The sequence below is a fragment of the Lissotriton vulgaris genome, chromosome 1_1 (assembly GCF_964263255.1).
Source record: "Lissotriton vulgaris chromosome 1_1, aLisVul1.2, whole genome shotgun sequence".
Lineage (NCBI taxonomy): Eukaryota > Metazoa > Chordata > Amphibia > Caudata > Salamandridae > Lissotriton > Lissotriton vulgaris.
This window is the reverse complement of record NC_141685.1, coordinates 1,490,211,477-1,490,224,767: the sequence shown is the minus strand read 5'-3', so window position 1 is coordinate 1,490,224,767 and position 13,291 is coordinate 1,490,211,477. Positions and strand designations below refer to the sequence as shown.

Below are 13,291 nucleotides of genomic sequence, written 5' to 3'. Positions count from 1 at the left end.
TGGGAAGGAAACAAGCTCCCGGGGACCGGTTTCTGGCATTACAGCCGTCTTCGGCCCGGTTTGCTTGAATCCTTGATGCACTGGACCAGGGACAGACTGATTTGCATATAGCCAGGTTCTGAGCTGGGATGGGGCAGTGAGATAAATAACGGTGATGGATCAAGCCCTGATCTTTGGACTGGGTAAGAGTGGTCTGTTTAACTCAGACACTCTGTTCATCACCACCCCCTTTTTGTAAATCGTTTTTGGCCACTATAGGTGTGGCAGGGTATACTCAGACATGAGTCCCTTTCTCACTGCTCCATCAGGATTCAAGCAAGCCGGGCCGAAGAAGGCTGAAATGCCAGAAACCGGTCCCCGGTAGCTTGTCTCCTTTCTGGTGAAGAATTGGCTTGGTAGTTTAGTCTGCCCTGTTCCCATGATGCACTGGGCCAGGGACAGACTGATTTGCATATAGCCAGGTTCTGAGCTGGGATGGGGCAGTGAGATAAATAACGGTGCTGGATCAAGCCCTGATCTTTGGACTGGGTAAGAGTGGTCTGTTTAACTCAGACACTCTGTTCATCACCACCCCCTTTTTGTAAATCGTTAAATAGGGAGGGGCCAAGAGCGCTGCCCACTTATGAGTAGAAGCTTTATATATCTTTGTTGGTAAACTATTTGGGCCCAGCGGCTCTCCTGGGCGCATTTGCTTTATAATAAGTGCAACCTGTTTGGGGGCGATCTTAATAGTGGGTGGCGTTCCAATACACTCTGAAGGATTCTATCCCTCAAGCAGGAAGTCTACCTAACTTGAAAAGCCAGGGAGCCATTACTGCCTGATCTTATGAATGGACCGAACTTTAAGGTAGCAGGTCGTTTAAAAAAAGGATGTGTATTGGCAGATAAAGAAAGTATGCCAAGCCATCCTGTGTGAAGTATCAGCGGTGCAAGTTCAAAGTGATCCTGCTGAAATGGATGAATTGAAATGGAGGGAAGGATGCTGGCCGTATGAGATAGAGGACCTAGAACCCATCTGAAGGTTAGCAAAACCGTATAGTTACATGGCCAAACACCAGGTGACAGACGACTATAGTGTGTCTTCACCATTGGGCAGAGGAAAGAGTATCCCAGGACTTACCAACTGCTATAAGGGCAACCGCACAAATGTTCTTGCTTGTATCCTGAGACAATGCCAAACCTCCTGATACTGCTGTGGGCAACCTAGCTGTGCAAGTCAGGAAATGGATGTAGTTGGTCTAGGAATCTGGAGGCCATCCGCACCCTATTCCGAGCTTCAACAACCGATCAGAAAATTGTGCAATTGCAGGCAAGTCAATTCAACTCCATGCGCCTCAAATTAAGATGAAGGATGATGTAAAATAATTAAAAAATGAACGGTGGTTTCGCCTAGGATGCCCCTATTTACATGCCCTCCCCATCACATCCTAGTTTCTGTAAACTCAGTTTCAACCAGATACCACACCTCATGTAGTCTCATTCAGTGTAGAGCACATTATGTCTGAGCAACTACAATAAAATATTCCCTGCATATGCTCTGTTGCACAAAAGGAGGAAAGTCCATCAAAACACTTGAAATAAAAAAGTAGGGAAAGCGAATGGCCACGGACTGTTCTCTACACATAAAGTAACCTTCCGGGTCGGGGACGCGAACTATATCGAGGGTGATTCGACCCAGAACCTGGACATCACACGTACCCGTGTGTTGCACTGTGAATAATTTCCTTCACTTCACGACTTGGACCATGGATGGGTTTTTATGACATACTTATTGAAGCTTGGCGTCCCCTCATTACAGATTGAATTTACTACTTTATCGGAAACCACTACGCCGTCATTCTCCTACTAATAGGTCACCCTGCCGGGTTGGAATTATCACCGGACTAGGGCCCTTACAGATAAGGATCCAGCCATTGAGCCCTGAAGAGTTATAGTGTCTAGATTTGTATAGACCTATAACAAAACACGTGTCGGCTGGCTGTGAATTTCCACTGGTGTGACGATCAAATAAAGGAGATATACATCAATGAACCTACGTTGGACTTTTGTTACTGTGAATCATATTAAGCAACACTCCACTTGCTTGTACCTTATCTGTGTGCGCGGGATTTTGTTACATAAAGTAACCTCAATGGTGAAGAGGAGAATGACTATCCCGCCTGAAGAAAGAGGTCAGTCTGGTAGACACATTTTATGGGGGACAATCCACAAAAGGCACCTTGTCCCCTACCATCTTAAGATGGAGACTTATTGCAGCAGGCCTGTCCCCTTCCCAGAAGCCAAACTAACCCTGCGAGATGCGCTTCCCTCTTCCTTCCTCCAACTCCGAGTAAACCAGAATAAAAGTGCCAACTATTTACTGCTCTAACCGAGCACCAGTTAATTATTATTCGTCAGGGCTGAGCATGCACTAGTCATTCATTCTTTATTCGGAGTACAAAACACTCCATAAAAGTAACAATACACAAGTACAATAAGTACATCATTAAAATCCAAACAATTTCTAAAAACATGTACCAAGCTACTTAAACTAACCGTACTAAAAAGATTTTTGATGAAAAATATCTAACCATTAGAATAAAACAGTTAGCAGCTTGGGGATAAAAAAAACACACTAAGGTTCAGTCTCAAGGGAAAACTCGTTAAGGCATTTCCTCAAACTAACACACGTTAAACAAGCATTTACATTTATGTGTTGGTTTTGTCATTTACATTGCCATTAGCTTAATCTCTCGCAATGTGAGACCTATTGTACCCTACGGACGAGCTCAGCAGACAGCAATTACTACCACACACACACCCACCCAGAGCCAGCCACACACACACACACCCAGGGCCACACACACACACCCAGGGCCACACACACACACCCAGGGCCACACACCCACACCCAGGGCCGCACACCCACACCCAGGGCCGCACACCCACACCCAGAGCCGCACACCCACACCCAGAGCCGCACACCCACACCCAGAGCCACACACCCACACCCAGAGCCACACACCCACACCCAGAGCCACACACCCACACAGAGCCACACACACACCCAGAGCCACACACATACCCAGAGCCCCCTCACACACACACACCCAGAGCCCAACACACACACACCCAGAGCCCAACACACACACACCCAGAGCCCAACACACACACACCCAGAGCCCAACACACACACACCCAGAGCCCAACACACACACACCCAGAGCCCAACACACACACACCCAGAGCCCCACACACACACACCCAGAGCCCCACACACACACACCCAGAGCCCCACACACCCACCCAGAGCCCCCCCCCACACACCCAGAGCCCCACACACACACCCAGAGCCCCACACACACACCCAGAGCCCCCCACACACACCCAGAGCCCCCCACACACACCCAGAGCCCCCCACACACACACAGAGCCCCCCCACACACACACAGAGCCCCCCCACACACCCAGAGCCCCCCCCACACCCAGAGCCCCCCCCACACCCAGAGCCCCCCCCACACACAGAGCCCCCCCAAACACATAGCCCCACACACAGAGCCCCACACAGAGCCCCACACACACCCAGAACCCCCCACACACACACCCAGAGCCCCACACACACACACCCAGAGCCCCACACACACACACACACACAAATACACCCAGAGCCCCACACACACACACCCAGAGCCCCCCCCACACACACACACACACAAATACACCCAGAGCCCCCCCCACACACACACAAATACACCCAGAGCCCCCCCACACACACACATACACCAAGAGCCCCCCCCACACACACACATACACCAAGAGCCCCCCCCACACACACACACCCAGAGCCCCACACACACACACATACACCCAGAGCCCCACACACACACATACACCCAGAGCCCCACACACACACCCACCCAGAGCCCCAGGCACCCACCCAGAGCCCCACACACACACACATACACCCAGAGCCCCCCACACACACACCCACCCAGAGCCACACACACACACTCAGGAGAGCAAGCACAGCGAGGGGGCATGGAAGCAAGCACAGCCAGGGGGCGGGGAAGCAAGCACAGCCAGGGGGCGGGGAAGCAAGCACAGCCAGGGGGCGGGGAAGCAAGCACAGCCAGGGGGCGGGGAAGCAAGCACAGCCAGGGGGCGGGGAAGCAAGCACAGCCAGGGGGCGGGGAAGCAAGCACAGCCAGGGGGCGGGGAAGCAAGCACAGCCAGGGGGCGGGGAAGCAAGCACAGCCAGGGGGCGGGGAAGCAAGCACAGCCAGGGGGCGGGGAAGCAAGCACAGCCAGGGGGCGGGGAAGCAAAAACAGCCAGGGGGCGGGGAAGCAAAAACAGCCAGGGGGCGGGGAAGCAAAAACAGCCAGGGGGCGGGGAAGCAAGCACAGCCAGGGAGCAGGGAAGCAAGCACAGCCAGGGAGCAGGGAAGCAAGCACAGCCAGGGAAGCAAGCACAGCCAGGGGGCAGGGAAGCAAGCTCAGCCAGGGGGCAGGGAAGCAAGCACAGCCAGGGGGCGGGGAAGCAAGCACAGCCAGGGGGCGGGGAAGCAAAAACAGCCAGGGGGCGGGGAAGCAAAAACAGCCAGGGGGCGGGGAAGCAAAAACAGCCAGGGGGCGGGGAAGCAAGCACAGCCAGGGAGCAGGGAAGCAAGCACAGCCAGGGAGCAGGGAAGCAAGCACAGCCAGGGAGCAGGGAAGCAAGCACAGCCAGGGAAGCAAGCACAGCCAGGGGGCAGGGAAGCAAGCTCAGCCAGGGGGCAGGGAAGCAAGCACAGCCAGGGGGCAGGGAAGCAAGCACAGCCAGGGGGCAGGGAAGCAAGCACAGCCAGGGGGCAGGGAAGCAAGCACAGCCAGGGGGCAGGGAAGCAAGCACAGCCAGGGGGCAGGGAAGCAAGCACAGCCAGGGGGCAGGGAAGCATGCACAGCCAGGGGGCAGGGAAGCATGCACAGCCAGGGGGCAGGGAAGCATGCACAGCCAGGGGGCAGGGAAGCATGCACAGCCAGGGGGCAGGGAAGCATGCACAGCCAGGGGGCAGGGAAGCAAGCACAGCCAGGGTATTGTAAGTCCTTCGACGTTCTGAATAAGAAGTTGCCTTTTGGCCTCATTCCAATATATCGTAACAAAACTCTTCAATATCCTTAAAATGTGCGTTAAGGGGTTCTCTTATCTCCTACATAAATGCATCTTCAATATTCCAGTCCTGAGGGATGTAGAAGGTGCTTTGCAGACAGAATGGAGGAGCTACAATAATGTCAGCTAAAATCATTGTTTTTATTAATTCCTTCTGGCCCCAAGCTTGAAAAATCGACAAAGAAAATATTGTCTGTAACAATGCTTAGACTGATTTAAAACGTTTACCACATTGGAATGTGTGCTGTGCAGGGCAGCAGACATGCAAAGTTTGAAAGGTTTGGAGGAATAAAAACATTTCGACTATATTGCGCCTTCCTCAAAGCAGCATATTTCTGGTGGTAAGCCCTGTTTACCAATGTTATTAGACATGGCTTTGGAGACAACCCTCACACACCTGCCCCTCACTCCCTCTCCTCCCCCAAAGCTTGGGTCCAGTTGCATGCCGGATGAGGAGCACATAGTCACACGAACCCTTTCTTCAACTGTGTGGTATTTAACTGGTCCACTTTCAGAACAGATCTGACTTCTATGCAACATTTAAAAAACATGTCGGCCAATTTACCTCGGTCCCCACACAACTCACTCTTGGCTCTCTTCCTAAGGGATTTCCGTGTTTTGTTGGCAAACCTTAATATGTACTCAATCTTTTGCAGGATGGCGAAGAGTTCACCAGGAACTTAAACGCATGGCATAACCCCAGCACCCTTGGTCACACTCCTCTCGAAAACCTTCTCTAATTTACCCAAGTGTGAGAGATTCGGTCACCCCATAGCCAGTGTCTCTCAGACTTGAAGAGTCTTATATGAAAGGGGAACGACCCGTCAAGATATCGGAAAAAAGCCCTTTGGGTCTGGGCGAGGTACAGGCATGCTCGACCTGGCCCCCCCCCATTGCTTCTTCTACCCCAACCCTACCGACCTCTCAGAGGAACAGGCTGCCCTAACAACGGAGCCCACTATGGAAAACGGGTGTGATTTGTAGTGCTTCAATACGCACGTTGGTCCTCTAACCGCTACACATATTCCACCCTGTTAAAACAATGAAGACATTCATCTGACTTGAAAGTGTGGAGACCGCTCCCGCTCTGAGGCTGAGGCCTCAGCAGTCTGCTGCGAGATGGAGACTGAGGGTCCGCACGAGGAATCTCAGCACCGTCCTCGCACCCCCACCTCCCACTTAACACCTGCGGCCTATTTCGGTCGATGGCACGGCTGGCGCGCCGCCTGAGCCAGCTGAGAGAAGGGGGAGGGGAGAGATGAAGAGAACAAGAGACGACAGCACGAGTGGATGGACAGCCGTGGGGTGAAGAAAAAGTGGGGAGGAAAATAAGAATTTGTATATAGCCGCTTGATACATACTTTTTTGCAGTTTAGATTCACGGTTTATAATTGATGTTACAATTACCAAATCGAACTTCGGGGCAGACGCAGGCTCCTGAGTCTGGAAACATTATGGCTATTTATTTGAGTCACTGTTACTCTCTCTCTTGGGTAACAAAGGGAGAAGAAAGTTGGGGTGGCATAAGCAAGAGATCACGCAGAGTACAGGGAAGCAAGGGGATGGGGGTGGATGAAGCAAACAAACAGCAACAGGGCATCGAAAGGTGGAACAATGGCAAAAAGAGGCAGGAGAAGAAACAACCACTGGCACTGGCAAAGCAAGTAGGGATATCCAATGAAGGCAGCTGACTGGGAGAATGCCTGCCGCAGCTGCAAAGAATCGTAGTCTTCCAGCTACGTGCGTAGTTCACTACCGCAGTACAGAAGGCGCATGCCCCGGCCGCACACTCCCGGCGCCGCAAACTAGTTTAGCGAAAACAATGAGAAAAGCGCACAAAAGTAACAATGGAATGGAGGGGTGGGAACGGAGACACGGACAGCGGGAGGGGGGGGCGGAACGGGCACACGGACAGCGGGAGGGGAGAGGAGCACTCACCTGGACTTCTTCCGGCAGCGGTCGGCCTGGAGGAATGACAAAGAAAATATAAAACTCTGAAAAAAAAAAAAATAAGCTAGCCAATGGAAGACAGAGGCGGGACAAAGCCACATACTGTGTTCTCAAAAGATTTCGCCTGCGCGAAACGCTGCTGCGCAGCTGTTCACCAGGCGAAACCTAAAAAGGTTAGCCACAGAAAACAAGTGCAAGTGCAGCTGCTGTGGATATAATAAAGCAGGTCTACACTGAAGAACGGCTAAATCCTTCAACAAAGGTAAAAAATAATTCTTGGCATATGGTAAATAATACAACATGAAAAGTAGATTGTTATGGGAAATCATCTCAAGGGAATGCTGATAAATAAAACAAGTCCTTGGCCTAGCCCCTAAAAGCTAAATGCATATGGATCATATTTAAACTAAATCTTGTCAGAAAGAAGCAATGACGTGTATTCTTCACCAAGCATCAATACAAATAAATTCGGGGTTGGGCCAACGCATTACCAGGAAATGAAATAGATAATTCTGCCTTGGCACGCTCATTCTCCCTGAACTCAATTCAGGAAAACCTAAAATCTTTCCAACTGATCTTCTGCACCACTTTAGGGCCCATCAAAAAATTATTAACCAACTTCATATAGAAATTCTTGATACAACTAATCCAGGGAATTTGATTGACACCATCCAAAGGCAGAGAATCTCGAATTAGACCTCAATTTAGCTCAGCAGTCGGATTTCACCAATAACATGACACAATCAATGAGCAGCAATAGCGATTGAAGCTTCGATGAAAGGCATTTTCAGCTCCGTATGACAAACATAATTCGCACAGCTAGAGGGGATAGTCCATAATCTTTTTAGAAAACTGTTTTCCACTACCTGTAATGGTGTCGCACTAGCATTTCCCATAACTGCTGCTCCGCCGCAGATGCCAGATACAGATGTTATATATATATATACTTGGGCACTGCGGACGCCTACGCCGAAGCAGTGAGGTCAGTCTCAGCGTATTCATCTTTATGCATCGGTCCCCTTCAACCTCAGTTCATGTGCCTGGTTTGAACTTAATTCTACTGCTGGTTATTTTAGACATTGAGACTATTGCCACTGGACCTGTGTTATTTTAATTCATTTTACTTTCACCTTCATAATCAAAGGCAATACCATCATCCCATTTCCCCCAGCTTAATTTACTGAAGTTGCCACCAAATGTCCCACACAGAAGGAAATATAGCAGTAAAACGGGCCACCCACTCAACAGGAGGAATAGTGGTTTCTAAAATGGGTTCTGAATCCATCCATCCATACATAGGGTTATTAATAATTCTCCAGAATGCAGATATGTCAGACCTCCTACTTGCTTCCATTAAATCCTCCCAGGCTGAGCTTTTGTTTCCTACATTCCAATACATGCAGTATTTATCATGCCATTTCTCCAATTTAAGAACTGAATGGGCAGACCCAGGACTTAAGAAATGACATTTCTATTCATTAATGCCCTGCATCGCAAACTCACTTTCAGTGCACAAAGACTGGAGACAACAAGAAAAGATGTCCAGAGGATTGAAACAGTGAGTGTATAGAGGTACTAAAGAGTTTGCCTTTCAATACTTTGAGGCCCATTAAAACACTAAAGTAAAACATCAGCACCAGATCTTCCGAACATTGGTCAGTACTGCAGTGTAATATAAGCTTTTTCTATCTCTTTGTGATTCCGATCACATGCCTGCACAAAAAGATGCAAGCTACAGCAGAAGATTACCTTACATACAGTGTCAACATCTGAGAGGTGCATACTTTGAACCTTTTTTCAATAAAATCAATGTTGTTGGGAACTAATGCAATTCTCAGTTGTATAACCTCTATTTGGATCTTCGATTCTAAAACTCCTAGCACTTCGCCAGAAATAGTTCCTTAGATCAGCCTACACTTCTAAAGGGCATGACAAGGATACTTTAAGGAGTTCTTTGGTGAACATTTGTAAGATCAGCCTTGCACAGGTTTTTGGGAGAGCAGTCACTGCACACACCAAGGTCTTTAGCAACTCTTTCTCCTCAGACACGTGGGTTTCGTAAGGCATCACTACCCAAAACCTAATCGTAAATTCCATCACGCCAGCAACCCTTTGTTATCCTTGTCTACTAAGTGTAGATAGCAAAACAACTAACTGGGGCATATCACTTTCACAACCAGCCTATTGTTATGGAATAATGCCACACTAATGCAGGCAGAATAAAATTGCCTGGCTTTAGATAACTGCTAAATCTTGATGTTTCACCACCTAGTCCCATAGATATCCAAGTATGACAAAATTATTATGACCCCACCCATACAGACAACACACCTTCCACTTGTATACACCGTCCACAGTTACTGCCATTAAAGGCACCATCTATAGCTTGATATTCAAAGATTTTTACATGCACCCACTACCATTTATTTCATCTCAAAGTTCACACTGATTCTCCTGTCATTTGTCTCACGGCTCAATGAAGAACACAAAGAAAAATAACAATACAGCAATTGGTGGCCATTTTACAACGCTATTATTATTATCTATGGCAACAGAAACTCATTTATGATCGGAATAAAATGTCAGTCTGATCTCTCCCAAATAACGTTGAGATCAAGCCCTTCTTTACCTTGGCATTTACCCCACCACTGGCCCATCATTGCCAACCTGCTATTCACCCTCAATGTTACCCATGATGTTTTACATTCTCTCAGTCTTGCGAAAAGCACTGGCAATAAATCTGGAAAAAAATAAAGGCCACCTACTATCCATTTTGATATTAAGCATGTTCAGCTGAGGAGAATTTCACATAATGGTTGACACTAGGGTGACTATCAATTCTGTGCATGTGCAACAGGCATGAAAGCGAGGTCAGTGGCAGGCCCAATATGCCAGGGTAATTTAGCATGCTTACTCAACTAATATTACCTGGCTAGTAGATTTTGTAGTCGCACACATCTAGAGGAGACGACTTTATTGTATACAGCATAAACAATCAGAGTGGAAAGGTATTTTATTATTTTTATGAATGTAAAAGAAGATTCCGTAAATAAAATTACTTATGTGCTCTCAACTCCCAAAAGATGAAAGGCTCCTGGGATAAACCTAATGGGGTGAAAATGTAGACGGCATCCAGAGACCAATTACGGGGAAGTCTTTTAGCTGGTAACTAGGAGATTAAACAATTACTTTCTTTTGTATTCACTTGCGTTTCATGTTAAAGAAACAACAAAGATGCAGCCTTCACCGAGGGGAAACGAAAAAATGTTCATGGTGCTTGAGGTGGAAGCCAAAAAATGTCTTAAGACTTTCCCTCAGTCATATGTACCCAGCGATCAGGTAACAGACCGGGTGACCTTGACTAGTCAGCCACAGTGGAAAGAAATAACTGCGAGGCTTGATCTCAAAATAAACAGACTAAGTTCTTCAAAATGAAAAATAACTAAAGAGATTAACCTTCCTGTGCTTGGTCAAGTTCAACTAAAAAGACACGGTTTGAGGCGAAAAGGACATGACAAATCACAATGCCATCGCTCCTGTACTCAGAGTAAATATGTAGGCAGCAAATACTGCACTGCCTTAGAAAAAAGAAACAGCACTTGGCATATGGTAAAGAAAGGCAGATTGTTTTTCCGAAGCACATGATCACATTTTGGAAGTGGACCAATCATTTTTTTCCACAAGGTTATCCTATGCTGTTGGAAAAATATAACAGGTGCTGTTCCTTGGAGGAGTTGAGTAACGAACACAAGGTTTTGCAAGCTATTCGAATGCTTTTTCAAAGGGTCACTTACAGGTGTTTTGGAGGTTTCAAATGCTCTAGGCGTCTGCATACCACGAGGTCTTCGCTGAAACCTGTAAAGCAAGAAATATACCTTTCACTGACAATATGTTGCCTTGAGAAGGACCACACAAAACAGATAAAAGCGAGCTAACACAGTTTCCTATTTTACGATCATCTACAAAAAATAATGTTATCGTTAAATTAAAGTTGTTTGGGCGTTTGGCATCGTGCGTTTGTTGTCCAATACATAAAGGACTTTTTGACACAATTCTTCCTCAGTGGATTGTTGAATTTGACAGTCCTGGGATTCTTCTGGATGGGAGTTGGTATTTTTCTTAAGTACGGCCGATCTCCAAATAATTCAAAGAACAGTAGCAACAAATGCTCAGTAATAGTACAATGAAACACAGCTAGGGAGGCTGCTATAGTAGAACATACATTTCCTCTGTCAAAAAGAGGAATAGTTGGTCAAATAATCAAGAACGAGCCAAGAAGATGGCAAATGGTCCACAAGAATAGAGATTAATAAAGAACTGCACCAAAATCTACGAGAAAACTGAAACCTGATGGCACAGAGATCAAAATATGAAAGAATAGAAACTATCAATTTCATTTTGAACATAACCTTCTCACCTACCACACTTACCCCAAAACAAGGTGCTTGTAAGAAAATGTTTCATCAGCAACACCAAGAAAGGTGTGCTATGCCAGCAAGCGCTAAAATACATATTTGGGCGACTGATGGCCCTGTTAATTTCATGTCACATATATGTCAGCTGTCACCCAATCAAAAGTGCCACTCTAAGTTCCTAGTACTTGGGACAGGACTGACTATCCTAAACTAAACTCAAATCCTACCGCAAAGTCTCTTTATTTGGCAAGAAGGAAACAAACATTGGCCAATAGAGCTCGCCTATGCATGAGCTATTGGTTTTGCCAATGTGTTTTAGCCATGTTTTATACCAACCAGCATGGCTGCTGCCCAGCATGGCTAAAAGTTAGTGGTATAGAGCAGATTGGCATGGAGTGCCATCGAGTGGAATGGCTAACAGTAGAGTGTCAGAGTGGCCCAGAGTGTTGTGCATTGGAGTGGATTTCTGTAGAGGCGTACAGTGAAGTGGTGTAGAGTGGACTGGTGTAGAGTGCTTTGGCGTAGAGTGTTGTCGGAGTATAGTGGTGTAAGCTGCAAAGATTTAGCAGCGTATAATGCAGCATTGTAGAATAGTTGTGTAGATTAGAGTGTTGCATAGTAAAATGCTGTGGTATAGAGTGTAGAGGTGCAAAGCGGAGTGGCGCAGAGTGCAGTGGTGTAGAGAAGAATATAAGGCCATAGAGTACAGTGTCGTAGAGTGATGAGCTGCAAAGTGCAGTGGTATAGAGGGGCGTGATGCAGAACAGAGTGATGTAGAGTGCATTGGCAAAGAACACAGCAGTGGAGAGTAGAGTAGAATAGAGTGCAGTGTTGCAGAGTAGAGTTTCATATAGTGCAGTGGTGTAGAGTGGCAAAGAGTGATGTGGAGTAGAGTAACGTAGAGTGCAGTGGTGTTTAATACAATGGTGCAGAGTAGAGTACAGTCGCGCAGTTTATTTATTTATTTATTTATGGGTTTGTAACGCGCCGGCATCACACCCGAAGGTGTATCTCCGCGCGGTGCTGTGAAGAACAGGTCAGGCAGCGCTCCAACTAGAATAGAGTTGTCTTTAGGCGTTTCCTAAAAGCTAGATGGCTCGGGCACTCTCTGAGGGAAAGGGGAAGATTGTTCCATAGGCGCGGGCCCATAATGGAAAGGGCACGACCTCCCTGTCTGGTCTTGTAATGTCTAGGAACCTGAAGTAATAGCTGGTTGCTGGACCTAAGATTGCGGCAGGGGCGGTGGTATACAAATTTCTCGGCCAGATAGTGTGGACCGAGGTTGTGGAGACTCTTGTGCACCACACAGCAAATCTTGAATTCCACCCGTTTCCGGATGGGAAGCCAGTGGAGGGCCTTGAGGAGGGGCAAGGATGGAGTTCTTGGGGGGGCATTGGTCACCAGGCGGGCCGCGGTGTTCTGAACCACCTGAAGTTTATTAAGCACTCCTTCGTTAGCTGCCAAGAGAAGGCCATTACAGTAGTCCAGGCGGCTCAGAACGAGGGCCTGGACCAAGGTCTTTCTTGTGTTGTCTGGTAGAAGGGGGAACACCTTCCGAAGGAGGCTTATAATGTGGAAGCAAGATCCCGCCGTGGTGCTGGCATGATGGGCAAAGGTGAGGTCGTGATCTAGACGAACCCCCAGGTTTTTCACCACCTGTTTAGGGGAAGGGGCCTGACCCAGACTGGAGGGCCACCAGTCAGGGGTCCACAGGATTTTTGCCTCTCCGAATAACATGACCTCAGACTTTCCCACATTACACTGGAGAAAGTTCGTGGCCATCCAGCTGGCGGTCGCAGTC

General features: G+C 47.8%; 1 protein-coding gene across 6 annotated transcripts in view; it reads right to left on the bottom strand.

Annotated features, from left to right (window-relative positions):
* The window catches only part of PHTF2 (putative homeodomain transcription factor 2), a 589,432-nt gene that overhangs the window by 490,459 nt on the left and 85,682 nt on the right, over positions 1-13,291 (bottom strand). For 4 of the 6 annotated variants that reach the window (XM_086967374.1, XM_086967378.1, XM_086967379.1 and 1 more), the window contains exon 2: positions 10,870-10,930. The exons of 1 other annotated variant lie outside the window; for it this stretch is intronic. The gene's annotated coding sequence lies outside the window, so the exon portion shown is untranslated. Of the gene's footprint in view, positions 1-7,063; positions 7,090-10,869; positions 10,931-13,291 lie in introns of all 6 variants that reach the window. One more of the 6 variants, XM_086967375.1, reaches the window with a different exon arrangement.